We start from the raw sequence: 14473 nt of genomic DNA, 5'->3' as shown, positions 1-14473 counted from the left end.
AAATGGCCGTATGTTATTGATATAGATTTTTTTTCTTGCAGGAAACTAGTTAAAGAATTCTTAAACTGCATTTAATTGTCGAACGTCATTAAATGTGAACATTTACCGTAACTCTCGTTTCCTGAGTGTGACGCAGCAGCTCTCCTCTTCAGGGTGGCTCCGCCTCTTACCTGCAGCTCTGTGGGTGTAAACCTCACCTTCACCTCCCTGAGACTCACACAGTCGTCTGCCAGTGGCGGCAGGTGAAATATTTTTTGGGTAGGGCCATCCAATCAATTTCTGCAAACATCCCAGTATGATTCAAAACAAGTATCAAACATGCTTTTCTACTTTGTAGTTGAATATTTAACATTTATTCCAACACTGCTGACATCATGAGGACTTCTTATTCACTCTTATCTGCAGCTCTTATGAAAGACCGGCAGGAGGAAATGCAGAAAGAGCTTTATGAGAACTTCACATAATACACAAGTTCAAAGTACAATGACATAAAACGTAGTCGTTAATAAATATATGTTGAAATGCCTGAACCTTCAGGTACATCAGTGGTCACCAACCTTTTGAGCCCAAGATCCTGACCTCGGCCTTCGTGACAGGCAAGATCTACCTATTGAGGCGTTGAAAGAAAGACTGTCCAGACTGGACTTGCAGCTTGAGGCCTATTTATTTGGCCTCATTATAATAGAATGAAATCAAAACAATTTGGTCTTTCTGCATTTCCCCTGCGCCCCATCTGTAGTACCACGTTTCCCCACTAGAGGGGCACGCCCCACCTGTAGGACCACTGTGGACTACATTCCCCTCTTTCGGGGCGCACATCTGACCACGCCGCTGTGTTAGAGAACCCGTTTTCAGGCGTTCATTAAAATCAGGCGGAGATCTTTTCTGACGTCGATCTTCCAGTCAGGAAGAAAACGTTTCAGAAGACACTTTATAACGTTTTCGAGAATGAGGAACAATGTGTTTCTGATTTTATTTTCATTTTATTTTTGAGAGCGACAGCGAACGTCTCCGAGATCGACGGGTTGGCGACCACTGAGGTACATGCTTGGAGTTTTCTCTGCTGTTGCCCTTCAAAACAAAAGCTCAACATTGAGTATGAACTGAGAGTATATTGAGTATATAACTTTATTTGCATTGTTCTAACAAAGTGATTGCACATTTGGTTTACTTGAATGTAATTGCAATTTTATTTATTCTATTATTTGAAAAGGCACAGATGGAGTCATCACAAAACGTTTTTTTCAATAAAAAGTCAGCAGAGACCATTTTGTTGGGCGGTGGGGCATGAACATCTTTCTTCAAGGTCGGGCGCCACAGAAACAGTTTGAGAGCCACTGCTTTAAAGGAATAGTTAAAAACATTAGAAAGAAAACAAAGTGTGTCTTCTAAGTGGACTTATGTGTCTCAACTGTCTTTGTTTTTAATGTCGTAAAACGGTGTGTGTGTGTGTGTGTGTGTGTGTGTGTGTGTGTGTGTGTGTGTGTGTGTGTGTGTGTGTGTGTGTGTCGCAGGGCGGAGAAAGCAGAAGGCAACCAAAGAGACGGCGGGCATGGCGAAGGTGAGCTCACACCTGTTGGATCACTTCCTGATATCACCTGTCAATCAACTCGGAGCAGATTAGTGAGCTGTGTGGTTTCTCTACAAAGTCTTCATCACATCATGTCAACATCTACACTGTATGCTATGTAACTGATGATTATATTTGTAGAAGCAGTCAGCATCATTTTTAGGCTTTTATTCTGAAGGCAGCAGTCAGTGATCAGCCGGTTGCTTTTATCTGGCTCCTTATTGGATAATGGGGATTGAAGGAGCGTTTCTCCCAGCATGCAGCTGGACTTCAACTGGCTCACAGATCAGAGCTCCTCTCGGGACGATGACCTCCTGTGAGGTCTGACCTCAGGGACCCGGAAGGACCCGAGCGAGGAGCTCGAGTTCCCGTGGCTGACCGTTGTTTGTCCTGCAGCTCCCGGACCTGAAGGACGCCGAGGCCGTGCAGAAGTTCTTCCTGGAGGAGATCCAGCTGGGGGAGGAGCTGCTGGCTCAGGGTAACGCCTCCTCGCACCGACACGGCTGCACCTTCAGTTTGATTGCCGCCCGCGTGCATTCTCATTGGTCCTCAGCGAGTTAAAGTCTCTCCCGGGGGGGAGGGGCTTCCTGTGAAACAGGGATGCCAGGGTGAAATTGGACAGGGGGCCAGATTTTTTTCAAGTGAGATCTCAGGGGGCCGGATAACACTTTCGGACTGAAAAGGCCAAACACTGACTCAACACATGGATAGGTAGGCTATTTGAAATTATTCATGAAGGCCGACACATCATTAAGAAATTGCATTGGCACCAAAATTGCCTCACAAGGAGGCCTACAATTACATAGCCTAAAGCAGGAGACAGTTACCCTCTAAAAACGTAACATTTTCCTATCCATGCAAGTAGCCTACATATATAAATTAGAAATGCACCAAAATAGACTATAGGTGCCAACAAAACACATTTCCTATAAATAACACAAGTGTAAACTGTTTTATTATATTTTTTTAGTTTTTATTTTGTATTGGTTTAAATTGGGATTACATATCATAACTCCCCACACTCACATGAGATTAATTCATATAACAATTCATATCAACAAAGCACATTGATGTCATCAAATTCATATAACAATTCATATCATCAGCTATGTTATACTCCTTAGCTACAGCCACTTGTTGAGAACAAATAAGACACACGGGTTTGCCTCCTACTTCCCAAAAATAAATACTGTTCCTTCCATCTTTCCTGAAAGATGCGACCTTCAGTGTCAACCTTCCTTTTTGAAAACGACATCTCGATCAGCACTACCGGGGCTGCTTCAGCTGAGGCGGGAAGAAGCAACAGACCAACAGACAGATTCCACCGAAAATTAAAAAAATATTAAAATAAAAATATATATTCTCCCCTTTAGGGATGGGTATCGTTTGGTTTTTCCGATACGGTACTAAACCGTACTTTAAACGATACCGGTGGTGCTAAACCGGTACTTTTAAAAGCGATACCGGTGCTAAGGTGCCTGAACCGATACTTTTTTTTTACGCACAATGAGGACATTAAAAACCTCTTTGGCCATATTCCCTGTAGAAGCCGTTATCATGGAGCACTGACACACAACGGATATCAGACTGTTAACATACACAATACATGTTCTCCATTATATGATGATATGTATTGTCATGTGCAGACTTTATAGGGTTAACCTGTCACTGTGTTGATGGGCAAAGAGAACAACCAATCAGAGGGACTGAAGATGACACGTGACAAATAAAGTTTTGCTTCTGACAGCGAGTTACACTGAAACAAAGTGACGCCCCACGGTCTTTATTCCTCCGTCATTATATTCCCGGTAACACCGGGTATACAGCCGGGACCGCTGGACACCAACACATCTGCTAGCAGACTGTCACGCTCGTAGCGCGTAGCTAGCGCAAGCTACGAGCTAGCTTAAACATGGTTATTGTAACGGATCCCCGTATATCAATCGGCGTGAGACTTTACTGCTGGTGAACTTCTTTATTTCCTTTCTTCCGTTGTATAAACATGAACCAAATCCTTTGAATTAAAACCTCCTTGTCACCACCGTAAGGCGTTAGCCTCATACGGGTCCATTAAAACTATCAAACTTTAAATAAAATGCGCATCCGTCCGTAACATTTAGCCGTACCGTCAAGTTTGTATATTAACATAAAATAAAGGTGCGTTTCCTTTTAACATTTCAAAATAAAAGTCAAATGTAGCTCAAACCGGAAGTAGATTAAAACATATACAAAACCATTAAAACAATACAATATAAAAAGGCATACATCAAAACCAATGAAGCAGATACAAAATAAGGCAATCGACACAAAACAATAAACCTTTTAAGGGGTTATTTACAGTTATAATGGCTAATTTATTATTTCTTGGGCTACTTTTATGAATGCAAGACTTGCAATCAACGTTCCGGTACTAATCTGAGTTCGCTGCTCGTCATCATCGGTCTCCCGTGTTCAGGGGACGGTGACGGTCTCCCGTCGTCCAGCCTGGCGCTGGTGTGCTCCACACGGGTTCACGCAGTCACGCCCGGCGCAGCCTCCGCTGTCAAACGTGACTATGACAGGCTCGCAACCTGGTGGCAGGGCGGTCACCAGAGAAGTTCACAACAATAGTTTTTCAATTTCAATCGGCTCAGGCACGGAAAGAAGCACGAAATGCGCGTTGCGATCCGAGTATTACCGGTTGTAATGTGGCACGGTTTCGGTACCCAACCTACTTATCATCCGCGGACCGGTGTGACGTGCAGTCGACAGATTCCACCAAAATCAATCTAAAAATAAAATAAATTAGATGAAAAAATAAAATAAAATTCTCCCTTATCACCCGCGGGCGGATGTGACGTACAGTCGGGCCGAGTCCGGCTGGGCGTAACCTGGCACCACTGCTGTAGAGGTAAATTAGGAGGAAAGGACACGGTCGGCTCATCCTGGTGCTCTGGAAAGAAGAGACAATACTAATAGTTCAATGGATGCCCCATTTACTTTGGAAGAGGTTAAAGGGGATAGAAAGAGGATTGACATCACCAGGGAAGGATGAAATATGTTATATAATGCTGAAGCATTTAGGTAGGTTAGCAATGACGAAATTGGTATCATTTTATAATAACATTTGGGAAATGGGGAGACTTCCTAGATCATGGAAAGAAGCTGTGATTATTCCAATCAGGAAACCGGGCAAAGATTCATCAAATCCAACAAATTATAGACCCATAGCACTAACCTCTCATGTAGGTACAATGATGGAGAGAATGATAACCGAGAGATTAAGCTATTATATGGAGACCAGGGGACTGATAACACCTCATCAAAGTGGATTTCAGAAAGGTAGAAGAACTATGGACCCAATTATTTGTTAAGAGACAGAAATCAAAAAAGCCCAGATAAAGAAGGAGTCAGTGATGGCGGTGTTCTTTGATGTGGAAAAGGCATATGACATGGTTTGGAAGGAAGGGTTGATGATTAAGTTGAATATTATGGGAACAGGGGGCAGAGGATACAATTGGATTAAAGACTTTTTACTTGACAGAGTTATCCAAGTCAGAATTGGGACAGCACTATCGAGAAGATACCCGGTGGAGAATGGTCCACCTCAGGGTGGTGTCATCAGTCCAATACTGTTCTCCATCATGATGAATGATGTGTTCCTTCGAGTTCAGAGTGATATTGGACGATCCCTATTCGCAGATGATGGAGCGTTGTGGAAGAGGGGGAAGAACATAAACCACATTAAAGGGAAGGTACAAGAGGCCGTGAATGAAGTGGAAAGATGGTCTTATGCATGGGGATTCAAGTCTTCTGTGGGGAAAACTAAAACAATCTGCTTGACTAGGAAGAGAGGAGTGGTTACTCAGCTAAAGCTATATGGGCAGATTATTGAACAAGTGAAGGTTTTGAGGTTTCTAGGGGTGTGGTTCGATGATAAGCTAATGGAATATGGAGATGAGAATGATAGTTGATAGTTGAAATGTAAAAATTTTTTATGAATGAGGTGTCTAAAGGTCGGAATGGGGAGCCAGCAGGCCTGCAATGAAGAATATTTATCTTGCGCTGATGAGATCAGTTTTTGATGATGGGTGTATAGCGTTTGGAACTGCAAAAACGTCACGAAAAAGTTGGATGTGGTGCGATCTCGGCTCTGAGACTTTGTTGTGGGGCTTTGAGAACAAGTCCTGTGTCTGCTCTCCAGGTGGAGGTGGGTGAGATCGCTGCATTGGAGGCGTAAACAGTTAATGTTGAGCTATTGGGCCAATCTGAAGGGCATTCCGTGGACAAGCAGCCAACCAAAGGGGCTCATGCCGTGTTGGGAAAGCCAAAGGGACAAACGGGGCTGCTTCGCGTGGAGTCGTGGACAATCTGCAAGGGAGATGATGTTGAATCAGATCAAATTCACTGCTACCGCGTCGCTATCGGTAACACCTCCTTGGTTATTTTCCTCAGTATTAGTTGATCAATTTTTCTCACTGAACAAAACCCAAGTACTTAAAAACATTGATAATATTGCAGGAATGGTGGAGGATAGGCTAGAGACGACATATAAATCATTTACTCCGGCATTCACGGATGGATCGAAAGATCCTCGTCCAGGTAGAACCGGTTTTGCGGTCACCAGCCCATCTTTCGTGATGAAGTCAAGCGGAGATCGTCAGACCATCTGACGGTGTATCCAGTCGAGACATTGGCCATTCTAGCAGCACTACAGTGGGTGGAGGAGGTCAGATAAGTACGGTCATCATTTGTTCGGATTCCAGTTCAACATTATTGTCATTACAATCACTCACATCTAACAGCAGGCAGGACTTAATCAATGAAATACACAAAGCACTTTTCCGTCTTAAGCATATGGGTATGTTGGTAGCATTCATGTGGGTGCCGGCACATAGAGGGGTAAAGGGAAATGAAGCAGCAGATAAACTAGCAAAGCAAGCATTGGAATGTCAGAACAAGAAGGACATTTTATTTAGCAAATCAGAAGCTAAAGAACTTATAAAAATAAACATTATTAAGGAATGGCAGCACAGTTGGGAGGCAGGAGGCACAGGAAGACATCTGTATACTATTCAGAAGGAGGTTAACAAGGGGAGGACAACAATGTTTAGCACTAGAGAAGAAAACATATTGAGTAGACTCAGGATTGGACATACAAAGCTAAACAAAACAATGCAATTAATTAAAAAACACCCAACCGGACTGTGCGAGTACTGCAAGACAGCAGAAACGGTGGATCATGTCATGTGGCATTGCCAGACATTTAGAAACGAGCGAGGCAGGTTGAAGAGGAGGCTGGCAGGAGGAGGGGTGCAATTGAGGGATGCATTATCCTTGGGGGCAGGAAGGGTGCTGCAGTATCTGAAGGAGACAGGGTTGAAGAGAAGAATTTAGGGCACTGAAGTTGACAGGGCTCCCTTTAGTTTAGTTTATTTTAATTGTATTTATTTTCTTTTTGAGGGGATAAAGTGCTAGATATTTCTAGTTAACAAAGAAAGGCAGTAGGTGGCGGTAATGCACCAGTTTGGATGCCAGCCGCCTAAAAACAAAAATCTAAAAAGAAGAAGAAGAAGAAGAAGAAGAAGGGCTTCCTGTGAGACGCCCCGAGTGCTCGTCTTCACGCCTCGTGTCTGTGCTGCGCTCCACAGGCGACTAGAGAAAGGCGTGGACCACCTGACCAACGCCATCGCCGTGTGCGGTCAGCCGCAGCAGCTGCTGCAGGTGCTGCAGCAGACTCTGCCTCCGCCCGTCTTCCAGATGCTGCTCACCAAGCTGCCCAGCATCAGCCAGGTAGGCGGCCCGGCCAGCGCTCCTCTCGGACCTCCGCGAGTCCTTGGTTCTCCACGCGGGGAACAAGCGGGAGCAGAAGAACATAACAGCCACGAGAAGAGACTAACCCGCTGTGTGTTGTGCTCCGGTCCTGCAGCGGATCGTGGCGCCCAAGTCTGAGCGAGGACGACATGAGGACCAGGAGGAGACCGCCCCCGAGCCCTCCTCCTCCTCCTCTTCCTCACGTGGACCCTCGGTGACGACCTCGCCAACGCCTCGGCCTCCATCACGCCGGCCGACGTCCATCACTTCCGGAAGTGGAATTTAGTTTTTTTTATTCCTGGGTTATCCATGACAGTCGTGTGTGTTTGTCTTTTAACTTAAATTACCCGTTTTGGGGTATTAAGAGTATCTGGATCATAACAGCCCCCCCCTCCCCCCCGTCCCGACAGCATCGTGTACCAGGGTTACTCAGTTACTCAGTCGTGGAACATTCCAGAAACGGGAATCTTCTCTCCGCAAAGTATTTATTGTTTCAATTAGTTTGTTATCGGTCTTCTGTTCGTTCTCGACTCGCAAACACTTTGCAAAAAAAGTGCTGAAATGTTTTGTTTTGTCACTTTGAGAGAGGACGACGCTCTGGAGGAAAATAAAACAATGTGGACAGACTGAAGTTGTTTTGTGAGATTATTTTCTTTTTATTAAATTACGCCTCTATCTACTTCTTGCTGGTCGCTGTGTCATCCGTTTAGTAAATAGCTTGTAGTGAGAAAACATTTCCAATGTCTTTTATTTCTGTACCTGAGAAATTGGGACACGACGAGCCACATCTGGACTCCAGCTCCTCGTGTCCAGTCGGCATCCTGAACTGACACCTTCACAATGTTTGTTTGGCCAAACCTCAACATTATGACGAAAGCATTGACATTATTAACATTATTGTAAAGAATATATATTTTAGCTTAGCACAGCCTAGTATTGTTTGCATAAATATTATGTGTAAGATGGAAAACACTGAATGGAAGTTAAAATCTCCGGCAGAGCACTCTGGTGCCTGACTGATCTAAAGAAAGATAACAGTGACACTTGGTGAGGTTTTGTGAGCCCCCCTCCTCCGCATCCACACATTCCGGAGGTGATCACATACAAAGAGCTCTCTATACTCTCAGAGCATAGGAAGGGAACAGAGACATTTACCTCACCGGACCGATAGATAAGGAAGGGTCCAGATGTGGACATTATTCTCCTTTAGACACTTAAGGCCACTCACTGACCCACACACACACATGGCCTTTCTCCGACCCACGCACAGACACACGTGAAGGGCCCCTTTTGACAAACGACCTCCTGCGCATCCCACCTCGGAAGAGATACGATTATCTTAGGAAACTCCTGAGCTCAGACAAAGGAAGCTATATAGACTCTCTTCTTCCCACACCTTTTCACCTTTTCACAACATATGCTCTCATTGGCGGGCCACGAAGAACCAATGAATGAGCGACAGCGATGGAGGCAGAGGAACAAGAACCAATGAGAAGACACCATCCTCTTTACCTCCTGACCAATTAGAACTGGCCTTGATGGCTATTTAAACCGTTGCGCCCTCTGTTAAGGCGCCTCTCTCTGGTCTGAATACTCTAGGTACCAACCGGAGGGGGGTCCATGCATGATGTCTACTTGTATCCTGATTTCTGAATAAAACGCTAATAAATGTAAAGTAAAAGTCTACTGCTGTTTTTCCCAGTGAGTACCGTCCAGGTGGTGTGTCGCTGTCCAACTCCAACATTATTAACAAAGAAAAGTAGCAAAACTTCACATTTGTGAAGCTGGAAACATGAAATGTTTTTACAGGGAACATTTATTAAACCATTACAAATAGTTTCCATTTCATTTTCTGTCAATTGACTCATGGTTTCAGATGGACTTGTAAGAACTGTAAAAATGATATTTATTTCAAAAAAGTCTTGTTTTGCTTGTAAACATCTTTTATTTTGAAAGTCACAGAATACAATTTATTTGTCATGAAACAACTTCTGTGTCAACCAGGCTTTACTTTTCTGGATCTTTCTTCTGGACGTAGAAATAAATGTCTTGGATTCAACAAAGATTTGAATTTAAATTCTACATATGTGTCATGATGCAGAGTTTAAGGTGTTTATATGTAACGGGATACATTTAATAATGACGTGTAAATCAATCACCACAGTAAACAGGAAGATTTCAAGTTCAACTGCATGATATTAAGACAAGATATGTACATTTATTCTCTTCAATGAAGAAAATCATTACAATAACCAAAGAGTGATTAGTTTACTCCAACAGGAGAGATGACCAGAGGAGCAGAGTTTATACCATAAAGATAAAGACCAGGACTGAAGAATGGGAGGAGCTTCTTCTTGAAGGAGCAGCCAGTAAAGGAGTAGATGAGAGCTGCAGCTTCTACGTCATAGAAGGAGACCAGACCCTCCTCATAGTCCACAAACACCCCCACCTTCTGAGGGACAGACTTCAGGGAGAGAACAACTGGAGGATCATCAAGAGCTTCATACTCGTTTCTATTTGAGAAACCTATAGCCCAGTAACCCTTCTGAGGACTCAGTGTGATGTCTCCTTTCCTTTTGCTCAACTCTCTGGTCACTCCTACTTCCCAGAAAATTGTTCTTTTCACTTGAACCTCAAAGTAAAATCTGCCTGAAGAGCATAGGAAAATCTCTCTGGGTTGTTTGGGAGATTCTTCGTCACATCAGTATCATACACTTGTTTCCTGTCACCAGACAGGATGAGGTCAGGATGAGCTGTTTTAGGATCAAGAGTCAAGTCCACTGCAAACTTCTGGACCCTCTTCATCTCAGTTTCAGGAAACAGCTTCTTTATCTTCACTTCAACCAGCGTCTTCATCATGTTACTGAGCGTCTCCTCCAGCTGAGACACAGCTCTCCTCACAGTCCCCTCATGTGATGCTGGAGGAACACTGACCTGAGACCAGTCCTTGGTGGGTGGTGGATGGTGGATGTTGAGGGACTGGACACTCTGGAGGAGGTGGAGGTGGTCTTCAGAGAGGGAGAGCTTCTCCACCTCAGTGCTCCTCTTCATCAGATCAGAGATCTCCTGTTCCATCTCTCTGATGGCGTCTTCAGCCTGTTTCTTGGTGTTTCTCTGCTTCTCTTCTATCGTAGTGATGAGTTCAGTTTTCTCCACAGACTCCTTCAGACCAGTGAAGACCTGAACACCTTCTGCTTTCTCTCGGTCTGCATCTTCCTCACTGAGCTTCACGTTGTGTTGGACCTCCTGAATCTTCAGGCGTCTCTTCTGGATCATCTCCTGAGTTTCAGCCTCTGTCTTCTGCAGCTCCACCTTCTTTCCTTCACATTCTTGTTTCAGAGGAACAACATTGTGCATCTTGTGGTCCAACACAGTGCAGAGCATGCAGACACACGTCTGGTCGGTCCTACAGAACAGCTCAGAGGTTTATCGTGCTTCAGACACATCCTGTCTTCCAGGTTCTCCACAGGGTCCATCAGCTGATGTCTCTTCAGGCCTGACATTGTCAGGTGAGGCTCCAGGTGAGTCTCACAGTAGGACTCCAGACACACCAGGCAGGACTTCAGGGCCTTCAGTTTGGTTCCAGTGCAGACGTCACAGGGAACTTCTCCTGGTCTGGACTCTTGTTGCTTTGAGTTGCTGCTGCTGGCTTTCTGATGAGTCGACTGTCTGAACTGAGAAACCATCTCAGACATGAAGGTGTTGACCCTCAGATCTGGTCTGGTGGTGAAAACCTCTTTGCACATGGGACACTGGCACCTGTCACTCACATTCCAGTGTTCAGTGATGCACTTTTTGCAGAAGTTGTGTCCACATGGTGTTGTGACTGGATCAGTGAACACATCCAGACAGACAGAACACAGGAACTGGTCTTCAGACAGCAGAAAGTTTGCAGAAGCCATATCTACACACATTGTGGAAGAAAAGAAGAACATGTTATTCGAAATAGAATTCAATAATTTGTTGAAAAGTAAAAATAATTTCTGGTTTCAAGGCCGGCCTCTCAACAGAGACTGCCCTCCTCGTTGTCTCTGAGCACCTTCACACTGCTAGAGCAGCCTCTCTCTCCTCTGTCCTTATCCTTCTAGACCTTTCTGCTGCATTTGACACAGTGGACCACCAGATCCTCATGTCCTCCCTTCAGGACCTGGTATCTCAGGTTCTGCTCTCTCCCTCTTCTCATCCTACCTCAACGACCGCACTCACCAGGTAACCTGGAGAGGAGTTGTGTCTGAACCTTGTCCTCTCACTAGTGGGGTACCTCAGGGCTCCGTCCTGGATCCCCTCCTCTTCTCTATGAACACCAACTCTCTAGGCTGTGTCATTTGCTCACCCTTCCCAAACATTGGTACTTGGTCAAACCTTACACCCCACCCCGTTCACTCCACTCAGCATCTACCAATCGGCTTGTTACTCCGAGCTAAACACTCAACAAAGTCACGACTGTTTGCTGTCCCGGCTCCTCATTGGTGAAACAAGCTCCCGATGACATCAGGACAGCAGAGTCTCTAAATCTCCCACCGCAAACTAAAAACACTTCTTTTCCGACTATATCTTGAGTAAAAAAAGGATAGCATGTTAGTACTTATTGTAAGTCGCTGGATAAAAGTGTCAGCTAAATTAAATGTAAGGTAAAAGCTTTTAACTTTGACATGGGGCGGCTTTAGCTCAATGGGGTAAGAGGGCCGTCCTGCAACCGCAGGGTTGTGGGTTCGATCCCCGCTCTCCCCATTAGTTGCAAGAAGTGTCCTTGAGCAAGGCACTGAACCCCAGTTGCTTCAGGCGCTTCACGCAGCCACTGCTCATAATAACTAAGGATGGGTTAAATGCAGAGAACTAATTTCCCCTTGGGGATAAATAAAAGTGTATATTCTATTCTATAAGAAACCAAGATCAAAGTCGTGCCGACAGACTCAACCTCGCTCCTCTTGCAAAGCAGCACAGAATAAGTCCAAAGTGAGTTAAAGAACAGCTCTGACAACAAAGCTCTGCTGACTGATGACTAACACATCACATTTCCTCCAGCTGCTTCACAATAAAAGCCATAAACTCTTATTGTGAAACTACTAGAGGAAATAGAGGAAGTGATCAATGAACAGTAACAAAAGCAGGAAAGTCAGAGTGAGACTAAAGTGAAAACCACAGATTCAGTTACTAGTGACTAAAGTCCTCCTGAGACAGTTTACAGCAGTTAAAGTGAGTTTCTGTGTCGTGGGACTGTGGACAGACAGCCATAGTTATATTGTTAATAATTCATCAGGTATGAAGTGATAAGAGGAACTTCCTGCCCGAGTAAAGCTAAAGTGTTGTGTTAATCCTGGTGATCACAGGTGTGAATATGATCAGATGTACTCACCAGTGTTTGGAAGAGACTCTGTTGAGTTGTTGAGAAAAACCTGAAGACGTCACTTTGAATCGTCTCAGAGAGAAAAGCAGAGACTCGTCTCGGCTGCAGTGTTTCTGACTCTGAAGTTAACTCTCGTTTACTGAGTGTGACGCAGCAGCTCTCCTCTTCAGGGAGCTCCGCCTCTTACCTGCAGCTCTGTGGGTGTAAACCTCACCTTCACCTCCCTGAGACTCACACAGAATCATTTGCCTTTTCGCCTCCTTGTTTTTGCAGAGATACAGGAAGCTATCGATGACATCCCATAGTGAAGCAGATGGCTTTCCTCCAGAAATATATACAGACTGTAAAGATATTTGTGTTCCTCTCTTAAGTAAAATGTACAGATACTCCTCGTTGAATCAAAAACTACCTGAATCAACACAGCAGCTGCTATTACCTTCATACCAAAGCCAGGTACAAACCCAGAGGAGCCATCCTCATCCAGACCAATTAGTTTACAATGTGTAGAAAACTAAAGGGAGTGGGGATCCTCACGAGCCCCCGGCTGACCGCGGACTGCATTACTCAGGCCTTGTAGTCAATAACTCGGTTATTTGAGTTCTTTACAATCATGTTTACAGGTTTCTTTGGTTCATAAGTCATCTCAACAATATTCACAAAACAAATCAAAGTGACACATATTTATTTATTCTCTTTATTAACGTTAATCACACAATAAAACATCCTGTATTCTGTAAACATTATATAAATGTAGTAGGCCTCAATCTTAATGAAGCTCCATGACAACAAAACTATTAATCAATGTTTCCTGTGTGAACATCAGACAGAACAAATTTAGCTGATTTACTCAGTCAAACTTCAGCTTCATGTATTTGGTGTCTTTAAAGTCAAGTTCAACTGCATCATATTCATACAACATATGTACATTTATTCTCTTCAATGAATAAAATCATTACAATAAACAAAGAGAGTGATTAGTTTACTCCAACAGGAGAGATGACCAGAGGAGCAGAGTTTATACCACCATTATTAACACAAGGACAGAAGAATGGGAGGAGTTTCTCCTTGAAGGAGCAGCCAGTAAAGGAGTAGATGAGAGCTGCAGCTTCTACGTCATAGAAGGAGACCAGACCCTCCTCATAGTCCACAAACACCCCCACCTTCTGAGGCCCAGACCTCAGGGAGAGAACAACTGGAGGACCATCAAGAGCTTCATACTCGTTTCCATTTGTTAAATCTATAGTCCAGATACCATCTTCAGGACTCCATGTGATGTCTTCTTTCCTGTTGATCGACTCTCTGACCACTCCTAAAAACCATTCAGTTTTTCCTTTAACTTGAACCTCAAAGTAAAATCTGCCTGAAGAGAAACTTTGCTTTGCTAAGACACAAATATATGTAGTAAATCTCTCTGGGTTGTTTGGGAGATTCTTCGTCACATCAGTATCATACACTTGTTTCCCGTCATCAGACAGGATGAGGTCAGGATGAGCTGTTTCAGGATCAAGAGTCACGTCCACTGCAAACTTCTGGACCCTCTTCATCTCAAATTCAGCAACCAGCGTCTTCATCATGTTACTGAGCGTCTCCTCCAGCTGAGACACAGCTCTCCTCACAGTCCCCTCATGTGATGCTGGAGGAACACTGACCTGAGACCAGTCCTTGGTGGGTGGTGGATGGTGGATGTTGAGGGACTGGACACTCTGGAGGAGGTGGAGGTGGTCTTCAGAGGAGAGCTTCTCCACCTCAGTGCTCCTCTTCAT

General features: G+C 44.3%; 1 pseudogene; it reads right to left on the bottom strand.

The window, feature by feature from the left end:
• Window positions 1-9285: 9285 nt before the first annotated feature.
• Window positions 9286-11998, bottom strand: LOC130191040 (E3 ubiquitin-protein ligase TRIM39-like; annotated as a pseudogene).
• Window positions 11999-14473: the final 2475 nt, after the last annotated feature.

Source organism: Pseudoliparis swirei, unplaced genomic scaffold, assembly GCF_029220125.1.
Source record: "Pseudoliparis swirei isolate HS2019 ecotype Mariana Trench unplaced genomic scaffold, NWPU_hadal_v1 hadal_26, whole genome shotgun sequence".
Taxonomy (NCBI): domain Eukaryota; kingdom Metazoa; phylum Chordata; class Actinopteri; order Perciformes; family Liparidae; genus Pseudoliparis; species Pseudoliparis swirei.
This window is presented reverse-complemented; position numbering and strand designations above follow the sequence as displayed.